Source organism: Palaemon carinicauda, chromosome 42 (assembly GCF_036898095.1).
Source record: "Palaemon carinicauda isolate YSFRI2023 chromosome 42, ASM3689809v2, whole genome shotgun sequence".
NCBI classification, from domain to species: domain Eukaryota; kingdom Metazoa; phylum Arthropoda; class Malacostraca; order Decapoda; family Palaemonidae; genus Palaemon; species Palaemon carinicauda.
The window spans coordinates 47,207,586-47,218,951 of NC_090766.1; positions in this window are offsets into that span (position 1 = coordinate 47,207,586).

Below are 11,366 nucleotides of genomic sequence, written 5' to 3' on the forward strand. Positions count from 1 at the left end.
GAATTAGGACGCAATTACAATTACATTCTAATAGACATTTATTTTCAATAAATGACTAAGTAAATTAGCAAGTAAACGAATGTAGCATGATAACGGAATTATAAATGTAACATGTACAGAGATTATCTTTCTTGGGGAGAAAGAAATGATGAGTGCCGCTCTCAGATTGAAGAAAATTTATAATAAAGTTTCGCTTCATAATTCCTGTACTAGTTACTTCTATCGGCAATGTGTACTACGTACACACGGCACTAGTGCTATCTGTATAATTCCACACCTGGGATTTTTGAACAGAGCTAGTGTCACCATGGTAACACTTATTCAAAGGAGGTCACACTAAGAGAGATAACCCCTTCTGTCTTTAATTGACAGTCCCAGTCAATTAGCTGTTCATCGTAGAATTAGACGACAGGTTAAATACTCTACCCGACGTCACCACATACTGCTTCAGTTCATGGACTTGCTTAGCATAGTGTTTGTAGAACACTCTGGATGATTCTCATCCAGAACATGAGCGAGGACATTCGAAGTCCCAAGCAATTAACTGTTTATGACAGTAATTAGGGGGCAGGTTTTAATACACTACCTGCCGCCACTACATAGTGCTTCAGTTCGTGGACCTATTTCGCATAGTGTTTGTAAAACACTCTAGATGATTTCCATCCGGTGTATGAACGAAGACGCTCAAAGTCCATATACTGAAAGAAGTTCAGTGATGAAGCAATCTTTCTCGGATCATGACCTGCGGGAGTACTGTCAGGATCCGCTCTACGAATAAAGTAGGTGAGCTTCGCCCTCAGTTGTTTTAGGGATAAGTTTGATCCAGAGGTTTCTCCTTTAAAGAGCTGACCTCCCATGAAGTCTGAAGTTTTACGAAGATAGACCTTTAGACACTCTACCGGACATAGAGAGACATCTTTCCTTCAGAGGGCAGATTCTCCAGGGACCCCACCTTTTAGTGGGTAGCTCATTCTTAGCGAGAAAGGATGGATCAGGGAAGAGATTCAGTTCTCCTGTTTCTGCGAACTGGATGTGGCCCTCATCTCTAGATAGGGCCACTATTTCACTGACTCTAGCCCCTGTGGCTATAGTGAACAGAAAAATAACCTTTTGGGTTAGATCCTTAAGCGAACAATCTTCATTGTTCATGGCTGAGGCATAATGTAGGACCTTGTCCAAAGACCAAGAGATGGACTTTGGTGGTGCTGCAGGCCTAAGCCTTGCACATGCCTTCGGGATCTTATTAAAGATCTCATTCGCCAAGTCCACTTGAAAGGCATATAGAAGAGGTTTAGTCAAGGCTGACTTGCACGTCGTTATCGTGTTGGCCGCCAAACCTTGGTTATGAAGATGGATAAAGAAGGACATACAGAAGATCATTGAAATCTCTTTCGGTCCTTTTGCTTTTACGAAAGCAACCCACTTTTTCCATGATGACTCATATTGTCTTCTAGTTGACTGAGACTTGTATTCTTCTAAGAATTCTAAATTGCCTGTTGAGATCCCAAACCTTTTCTTAACCGCTAGGGCAAGAAAATCATGCAATGAAGGGTTCGGGTTCTCTGTGATAAATCAAAGGCAATTAATCTCTGAACCTTCCGAAGCCGTCCTGGGTTCAGAACTGGGGACAGCCTCAGCTTCCGTTCCTTCCTCAAAGAGGACAGGTTGCTCTTGGGCTACTTGGGAGCCACCAGGGCTATTCCTACCTGGAAGGATTTCAGCAAGTTGAGGACTCTCAGCAGGTGATTGGATGGGATGAACTGGAAATCCTAAGTCTATCCCTTCCATTACAGAGACATGTCTATCATTTTTGTTAGAGGATCCTCGTATGGGGCTATGTATCGAGGTAGTTCCTTGACGACGCTCGTAATGAAGAGGTCGGACTGCAGTTCGGGGACTTGTTCCCATCTGGGAGAGAATAGGTCTGCGTCCGTGGATCATTCCAACTCTATCGGCTTGAGCCCGAGTAGAGCATCCACTGTCACATTGCAGATCGGTTGTATATGAACTGCTGACAGGTGCCATCCCTTTAGATAAGGGATGGTTATCTACACCTAGACTGTATGAGACGTTCTCTAGCATCGTCGATTGCAGCGACTCGTTATCGCTTCGGAGTCCCAGATCAGCCTTAGACAATCTGATCTGCCTAGAGAGCGTTTCCCCACTCATGACTGGACCAACATGGTCTTGGGACTTCCGGGCTTTGACCTTTGTTAAGGAAGCGATTAAGGAAGGACCAATATCGGTCTTTTTAGGCCTCTTCGAGCGTTTGATGCTTGTTTTCTCCAGACTCTCAACGCATCTTGCAGCAGTGCTCTTAGCACTGGGCCTGTCTCTATTGCAAACTGGAGAGAGATCAGAGCTCCTCTCTGTTCGCGTTTTGGGAATCTATCTGATTACCAGAGTCTCTTGACAGACCTTACCATCTCCTTTTACATTCCCAAAGGAAAGGAGAGTTGGTGTGACCACAGGCTTCAATGGCTTTTTAGCCATTTCAACCTTTGAGCTGGAGAGAATCGAGACTTCTTGAAGCTTATCTTGCATCCGCAATGTTCCGGGGACCGGATCATTTCCTTGGATGTTCATAGACCAGGCACCTTGGGTGCTGCCCACCCCAGCCTCTCGTCCAGGAACATTGTTGCCTGAACTTTTCCTAGGCTTAATTATTGCGTGACTGTGTCTGCCAATTTTATGAAGATATCTAGGACTTTGTCTAGTCTGACGAGTATTTTTCCTAGGAAGTACGTTACTTTGTGTAATTTGAATCCTAGATAGGAGGAGAGAGGGTTATTAACTGGAAGTTGCCAATAGACGACTTTCAGGTCTGGTAAGACTACAGGCACCCTTGTTTGCAACAAGGTCCTTATGTTCAGGAGGATAAACATTCTGAACTCATTGTTTTGTTAGGACTTGTTGAGTGGCCACAAGTCCCGAATGACTCAGAATTTTTCTTGAGTCCTTCTCGTAGACACACAACGGCCTTCCCTGGAATTCGGTGGACTATAGTTTCCTTACCACTTGTATGCTCTAGAGCTCTCAGGTAAACTCCTCCAGGAGGGTTTTGGATTATAGGAGGAGTTGAGGAAATGGTGGTAGAGACATCCCCACCTCTCATCTTAGTCCCATCTTGATAAGGCCATGGACCCAAGGATCGAAGGTCCAGCAATCCTAAAGGAACCTCCCTCCTACTAGAAGCATAACTATGCTTCGACTTATCTGTAGGAATATACTTTTGACCACCTACCTGTGGCAGCGCGGTCACTATAACTGTGGGATGTTGTTGGACAGCCCAAAATGGATTTCCAGACCTTTCAATCTTCCTCTTAGGTTGGGGACCTACAACCTTGGAAGATTCTCTTTTTGAAAGGATGCCCCACTTTTGGAGAAGTCCTACTTTCTCCGTGGTGGCGTTCTTAATCACTTTCCTGACTACCTTGTCTGGAAAGAGGTCTTTACCCCAGATGTTGGAAAATATTAGCTTCCTTGTTTCGTGTTTCGCTGTCGCGTTAGCAAACACAAACTCCCTACATGTTCTTCTAGCCTTTATAAAGGCATAAAGGTCTTTTACCAATGTAGCCATATGCATTTTAGCTAAGACCTTGAGCATGTCTGGGGTATTTTGATGAGCTGAACAGAACTCTATATAGTTTTGTAGAGATAGGGAGGCTGCAAGTCTCTCCTTTGTTTCTTGTTCATCCTGCAAGAGAAACTCAGATAATTTAGGGAGATTTTCCTTAAATTGTCGACTGGCAACATCCGGCTCAAGTCTTCCTACTGTAAAGGTTAAATGGGCTTCCTTCCAGTTCTTCTGTCTGGGAAAGGCTAGTGACAGAGGCTCGCACTCCTTGAGTGTAGGACACGGTTTACCTGCCTCTACTGCCTCGGTGACATATCTAAATGCCTTCTACGTAAAGGGGAATGAAATTGAAGCAGGAGCAAGAAAGTTAGAGTGCCTGTTACCTGGTGTGAATACCTTTGACACCGAGTAACCCGACTTTTCTATGCTACTTGATAGGATAGCCTGTGCTTTATCATGGTCAAGAATCATAACCTCCTTTGATTCTGTTCCTTTTCCTGACCTTGGTTCATCCCTCAGTCTAATGAAACAGTTCGGGAAAGCGTCAAAGCTTGGCCAAAACTGGATTTTGTCCAGAGGAACAGCACCCATCTTCTCCGAGATGTAGAGTTTGCCGTTTAAAATAGGCATCAGCTCCGCAAACCTCCAGGGATTGGTTTTGGAGCATGTCGGAAGGTCTTGATCTATGGGTCGTTTGTACGACCCCTGAGGAGCGACAAGTGGAGCTTTACAAGGCTCTACATTGCATTTCGCTTCCTGCTTTGTGCTCTGTTTGCACAAGTTTTCTACTAGATTCCTCACTTGGGCCCATAACTGGTCCATTCCATCTAATAGAGGGATAGAAGGCGGAGATATTGCTGTCGCTGGCTGTAGAGCCGGTATAGACGGAGACAATTCCAACCCGACATTCTCCCCTCCTTTCCGTGGGCACTTTCTGCCCTCCTTCCCAAAGGCTATCTGGCCGTCGGGAGATGTACCTCGTACCTGGGGTACCACTATTTCCTTACTTGCTGTTGGAAATAGTAACCTACGCATCTTGTCATTAGGCAGGTAAGGTCCCGGAGAGATTTTCTGAAAGCCTCTCACCCAGCTGCATAGCTTGAAACGACCTGCATCCCTAGTCTCTACCGACTTGGGATTCTTGAAACCCTCGGACAATAAGGCCCGACATACTTTGCAGGCCTGCGGGCTCCAATACTGCACGGGTTCGGCATTATGTCCGTAAAAACACTTACTCTTAGTTTTGCAGAAGACTGCAACACAAGACATCTGGTGTTCCTTCTGTAAAGAAAGGAAAACAGAATGAGTATACGATTGATTATCTCACTGATAACCAATATATCAAAAGTCATATCTTAACAGAATAGCTTAGGATAGCAAGCTATAAAGAGATAGTAGGAGACACATACTCGTGTATCCCATGCGAGCAAATGCCGATACCTCCTACCTACCCTCAGCATTAAATGTGAGGAATTCCCTTATCAAAGGGACTCCAAATAAAGAAGGGGGGGGGGGGGTTTCTAACCCCTAGGGATAGAGAAGTGTATGCTTCACTGTCCCTTTCATTCTAAATACTGTGAGGTAAGGATGACTGATTTCTCAATCAGCTTAATGAAGAAACACTATTCCTTCAATATAAGAGCGGCACCAGCATCAGCTCGCACGAGAATAACCAAATTATGATAGAAATAACTACCGTATAATCGTACTGTAGTTTTCTATTTGCAGTATGCACTACATTGCAAATTACTGACTACTGTATAATTATATATAATGTACCAGCCAATGTGCTGCCTTTATGGCAAGCATCTGACTGCACGGTCCAGCTGGCATGATGCCAACTGGACTGGGAAAAAATAAAGACATATACAGTATTTGTGTATCCCACCCAACCTATTTGCTGTGACCTCCCCTACAAGATTAAATCATAGAGTTTCCTGACCATGGAGACTCGAGGATAAGGGCTCTGCCCTTTAAGGGTTAGGAGTATAACCTCTAGCCCTTAAAAAATTTTAATATTGCAGGGTAATCTGAAGACTGATTTCTAATCAGAATATTGAAGAAATTAAATTCTTTCAATATGAGATTGGGTTCCACAAATATTGGGTAGGATACTCAAAATATATTGGAAAACACTACTAGTATAACATATACAGTAGCTTTCTATTTGCAGAATATCCTTTACTGCAAATATACTAACTATCTGTATAAACATATACCGTAGTTCCGCCGGCATGTTGTCGGCATATCCAGCCTGCTCGCTGAGAGAGAGAGAGAGAGATAGCATGGAGAAAAGGCTACCTAATACTGTGTATATATACAGTAAATATGGATGTAAAAGTCTAATTTTACTACCTTTCTCCAGAGAGAAGCTTGAAATGTAAGGGGAGAATGCAACATTCAAGCTTCCATCCAGCTACAGTACTGTCGCCGGCAAGGTGTTTCCTTCTAGCCCAAGGCTCTCCTTTTTCCATACCTTCCTGTACGATGTGGGCTTAAATAATCCCCCACAGATGGTTTCAAATTATTGGAACCTAGATATATATGTACTGAAGGCTCTAGAACATTTAAATATGCAACCCCAAGACTATATAACAAGCTCCCGCTAGACATCCCAAAGACTTAAGGCTTTCAAGACTTTCTTGTTCTGTAAGTGCTTTGATAGTGTGAATTTGACAATAAACGACTAAAATGCAGTGTAAAATGCTGAATAAATTGGAATGAACATGATAAAATGACTATGAAGGCCCTATAGAGAGTAGGGTTCTCTGCTGTATTGGACAAGAAAAGCACCCCTTAAAGTAATTAAGACAGTTCTTCCAAAGGTTTAAAATGTGAACTCTATATACTACAACACTGCAACCAAATTCCAATACAGTAAATAGATCTAACAACCATATATTTTCAAGAGGATAAAACCAACTCAGATTCCTAACACTTGACAGCATTATCCAAACTTGTCACCAAAACATTCTTGGACCTGTACTAATCAAAACACATATGAGTCTTTGATACAATCTATTGGTAGACTGCCTCTTGTAACCAAAGATAGATGATCTAGCGGGCCTAGAAAACAGTCTCCATGTGATTTGATGAAAAGTGCGAGGTCTTGGATGAAAGGCCCTCAAAACCAGTTGTCTGAGAAGATTGCTTTAGTAATGCAGCCTCCTCTGACAAGCTGACAACCGACACCTCAGATTGGTAAACCCCTTCTACCGAGGCTAAAAGTGAACTACCGTACCACTGTCATCCTTCTATAACTTGTTTATCACTGCCTGAAATATTAGAAAATAAAAAATATCTAAAATTGTATTTTCCCTAACCATACAAACCTGAGACCTTTAATAGGAGTATGATTTCACCAAAGCTGAAGCAGATATTAAACTTTTCAGCAAGCTAAGTTGCCTGTTGGTTGACAGGTGGGACCCACCCAATCAACAGTTGGAGCTACCTTCAATCTGATATTTGGCCTAAGACTTGCATGGTGAATGAGGCAGGCAAAGTAACTGAAAATTATCAGGTTTGTATGGTTAAGAAGAATTTAAGTAATTTTTTAAATTTGTGATTTGTCACAATACAAACCTTCAAATTTTAATACGATGCCTATCCTAGGTTGGCGTTAGTCCCTAGAACCTAACTGACTGATTAACTCACCAGAGAAATGTCCGTGTATTCTAGTATTGTATAAGAGCGAAGAACATCATGACTACTGTCAACCTTTTAACAACTTGAGCATGAAGTAGTCACAGGTGTTAGGCTAGGTCTCCACCAGGAACTATTAGATGGTCCCTGAAGAACCTATATCCCTCAGGATATTAATATCTGCATGTGTATACAGGCATAATGTGAGAAATGGCTGCGCATACTGTACATTCTATCCATCCTTCCCCTTGAACAGAAGGCTGAAGATATTTCAATACAAACCAAATTGTAAAAGCAAAAGTACTCTGTCGAGTAGCTTACCTATATCTAACGTACTGTCCACCACCATTACGGCATGACTGGTGCACCCAAGCAGCTATCTACTCAACCTGTTGAGCAGCTACCTGAGGTCCCAGGGTAATAGTATCCAGGGACTAGTGGGCCTACTCCTTCATGTAGCGAGCATAGAAGGTCGTTTGATACTTTCATACTCCTGCCTTCAGCTCATGCACCACAGACAGATTCTTCTTGAAGGCTAGGATGAAGTGGATACCTCTGACTTCATGAGTGCGCATTGTAGATACTCCGAAAGATGAGTAAGCCTGCCTCATGATCTCACGAATCCAAAATGAATCCGTGCTCTTGGAAATTGGCTTTTTCACCCTACCAGTGATGAGGAACAGCCTGGTGTTCTCGTCGGAAACACAGTCCTCTTGAGGTAGCGCTGTAATGTTCTCTTAGGACAGAGTAGCAGGTAATTCTGTCGCCAGTCAGGTCTTAGTGAAAGGAGATGGAGGAGGAGGAGGGAGGTCGATGACTGGTCTCCATCTACCGGTCGACTTCACTAGGAACAGTCTACCGTACAAACTAGGAGACTCGTTTTGGAGGACTTCTAGCCCATTCTTCTCCATCATCACTTTTGTTTTTGGCTATTCAGAGGATATATCAGAAACATCAGCAGAAAATGAGTGAAGGGAGGACAAGAGCTAACGAAAGGAAGGTGGTATCGAGCTTATAGGACTTTTACCACCCACTTTTCAATGTCATGTTGCACAATGGCCTGACAGGGATTCTCCCCCTTCACAGCAGCTGGAGGAGGAGATTAGCAATCTCAATGACTCCTTCCTTCTCTCCTACCTCTACACCCCTTTCTAGCATGGTCAGGTATGAGGCAAAAGGGGTAACTTACAGTAGTACCTGCCTTTTCTCATGGTGGAAGGTCTTTAAGCTGAAGATCAAGATCTTGACATCACTGTCAACTTCTTCAGCATTGACTTGCTGGGTTGTGAAGAAGTGCTAAAGGTGGTTGATCTGGAAGGCGACCCCAGCCCTTGAAGGTAACTGTTCTGTGGATAAGCGAGTCACGAATCTCCTTTTTCCCTTTCCTACAGTGTTCTCGATATCCTTCTGCAGGAAGTGTCGTCGAATCCAGGACTCTCCGAGGGAGAGTCCTGCATCATGTTCCTCTTGATTGAAAAAGCATGCTGGAACCACATCTATCCTTATAAAAACCCAATTTTTCCACTGGTTCACTTATTAACTGACTAATATGCCATGTAGGTGACTGCCTTCGCTCCTGAGAATGAGGTCTATGTACTTCTTTGTTTACGAATTAGAAAAATCCTGAGATGAAGCAAAGTCAAGTTACTGTTCTAGACCAGCTTCTATGGCCATAGACTCGGTGTCCCAAAAAGAGGTGCCTTCGTACTTTAAGTCTGTCCATAGAGGTGCCTTTCATAAGTGCTGCTGTTGCAGGATTAATAGGAAGAGCTGACGGTACTGCTTCTTCTGCCACATAATATATCTGCTTAGAAAAGACTGGAGGCAGGATCTTGTAGAACGGCTTGAACGGAGTGAATTCTTAAGCCTGTAGACCACCAAATTCACCCTGACCAACATGTTCTGCTCAAGTCCCAACCACGGAAGCTCAAAGGTGGGCCTCAACCTTTAAGGGGCACCGAAGCATTGATCAATTGCAGTCATCCTGCCCATGATAATTCTGTGGAAGGGTCACCCCTACCACATGACTCCTCCTCATCTCCTACCTGGAGGGAGGCCTCGAAAGGGACTACAGGAAGTGCCTCCTTCCCTTTGGAGTATCCTCAAACTGGGCAAGATGGTGCGGGTCAATATTCTACAGTGGAAAAAGGAATTGGGATTGCAGGTTTTGCTCTGAAGCTTGTCTGTCACTCTTTTGCCCTCTGAGGTTAAGAAGACAGGTCTCCGAAGGGTGGGAGGAAGAGGGAAACACTAAACTATCCGAAGGATCTCTTTCTGAGTGCCTACCCTTAAAGGGAAGGTTGTGGCAAGAACTACTTCTAGGAGAAGAAGAATCTTGATAATCAGAGGAATGTCGAGAGTCATCCATTGGTGCCACCTACTCCTGCTGCTTATTACAACAAAACCTAGGATAAACAGCACGTAAGAGAATCCTGCCAGAGGGTGCAATCTCCATGCTTGCAGGGGTCTCTGGAGCTGACCAGTCTAGGCTCAAGAAGAGATCCTGAGACTCAGACTGATATTGAGAAACTGGACAATCCTGGTAGTATTGCTTACGATGGGATATTTTCTATTGACGAGAATGAACAGGTAACCAAATTTCGGAACAGTCAGGACCCCAAGAAGTTGAAGCGGGCCACATGACCCCTCAAGAGTAGACTTTTATGTTATTATACTAATACGGAGAGCTTTCCCAAATGACGACCATGTACCTAGTAACCTGCCACCATGAGACGGATTAATGTGACAGATTGTCAGGAGCCTGGATGCGTTGTCTGGGAATGAAGGTCTGACACGAGGAGAATGAGATTGTAGGGCCAGAATGTGAGAATCCTTAGCCTTCGGAGATTGTGAACCAGAATATCTACTGCTTGCTAAACATTTTAATGCAGGGGACCATGAACGTCAGGCATGTGTGAGTCATCATGAATGTTAGAGTGATCAAGCTTGTGTTGATCATGCACATTGAGGCAACTGTGAGCATGTTGACAGTTAGTATGGAGTTGATCATGCACATGGAGGTACAGTACAAGTTAAGGCGATAGTGTTCGCAGAGACAATTGTACGCATGGAGGCGTTTACGTTTGTGGAGATGCACGTTCAGGCAATTGTCTGTGTCATGTAGGAGATCATGGTTGTTTGGATGATCATACTCGTAAAGGTGATTGTGCTCATGGGGCTTACTAGCGTGGATGTCATGGAGCATGCTTGCATGGACGTCGTGAGCATTCTTGTGTACAAGGAGACCGTACAGCTTGTGCATATGGAGGATTGTCTCATGGAGAAGCAGTAAAGTGCTTACTACTTATGAGAGCCAGAGGAACAATTGGAGATCACAGCAACATCAGAACTTTTCTGGGCAGCTCATGCTTGTGGTGAGGAGGTCACTGAGGTGCCCTATGAACATCCCTCGCCAGAAAAGGGACGTTCTGATCAAAAGGGACAATGGCAGATTTTGGACAAGACTTGGCACTGGTAGCAGGGGCGTGAGCCTTGTGCCTCGTACCTCAACGTCTCCCCAGGGGGTGGGTTTTGGTACAATACTGTTCCTCCAACAAAACCTTGAAGAGGAATCACAATGCATCTCAAGAGACTTCTAATCAGTTGTCCTATATAAAGGTGACTACTACTTCCTTGGGGTGGCAGACAGCTCCTTTTAGGGTCAGCAGGTTTAGAGACTGGGGAAGATGAAGGGGATGCAATAGCCTGTGCTTCTTCACCGCAGTCAAGGATTTCCGAGCTGGTTGCAAACTCTGTGTCAGATGAGGGGGCTCTCCTCCTCAGCAGCAGGCAATGATACATCAGGGAGCAACACAACTCTCCTCTACAGTAATATCAGCAGAAAAGGGAGCAGCAGGGAGGGAAGACTTCTGGGTCATAGCAACCGCTGGGACATTATAAAGCCTCTACATCAAAAGGCCCCATCAATTTCATGGAAAAGCCACTGCAAACCCAGGTCCAGGTCCTTGTGGGAGTTGTCAACAGGTGTCACAGCAGAGGGAGTGCTTTACTCCCATTTCACTCAAACAAATCTTCAAGAGCAAAGGGTGGACTCCATACCTCTTCCAACCTCCTCCATCAAACTCGGCCACAGAGGAAGACGAAGAGTACTCAGAAGATTTCCCACCCGAAGGAGGAATGAAGAAGC